This window comes from Atta cephalotes, assembly GCF_000143395.1.
Source record: "Atta cephalotes unplaced genomic scaffold scaffold00039, whole genome shotgun sequence".
Lineage (NCBI taxonomy): Eukaryota > Metazoa > Arthropoda > Insecta > Hymenoptera > Formicidae > Atta > Atta cephalotes.
In genome coordinates, this window is record NW_012130103.1 from 2,174,398 (window position 1) to 2,175,341 (window position 944).

Genomic DNA, 944 nt, shown 5'->3' on the forward strand with positions numbered 1-944 from the left:
ATGTATAACGTACATTTTAATATAAATTCAATATACATTACATTTTCTTTTATGGATTTGTATGATGAAAAGTGCGCATACACTCATACACAAAAGCTTTTATAGATTGCAAGAAGCGCACACACACACACACACACGCGCGCGCACGCGCGCGCGCGCGCATACACACTGTGCACCTGTACTTGCATGTACACTTCATTGGCAAACAAGCAATTTCAGCACTTTTCATAAAGAATCCACAAAGAATAACGATAGATACAAAATATATTCCACCATGAAAAACGTATAATTCCGTAAAGAGTGAACGATACAAGAAATGGTGTGTACGTGTATGTAATTAAGTTACATAAATTCGTGCGATGATCGACTTCTAATACTTCTAATAATTGCATATTAGGTATGTATTATATGAATGCATAATAGGTATTTATATAGGATCTATTTAGCTGTATAATTGTAACGAAATGCCAATGTCCGCGGACCTAGGCAATTGTGCAGATGCGACGGTGTACGATTAATTAAATTGGGAATCGTGTTGTTAGACCAATTGCTTAGGTCCCTCCTGCCAGACGAAGAAAGATAAAATGAATGACACAGAAAAAAGAAATATTTAAAAACAGTTGAAGTTGAGGTTAATATTACATTTATCCGTTTTTATCGTACGACAAATTTTTTAAGCTTGTCGATTGTTTATAGCATAGAGAGGTTCGAGAATCTCTCTTGCAGTCAATTAACAGACTTGAATAATTTGTAGTGCGATAAAAAAACGGACAAATGTAATATTAGTCTAAGAGAACAGGGAGTAGAATAACGCAATCAAGTTATCTTCCAAAAGAAAATGGAATCTTAATACGCTTCGATTCTGCAACGCTGTGCTAATATCAATAACGATATATATATATATATGTGTATGTATATATATATATATATATATACACACACAC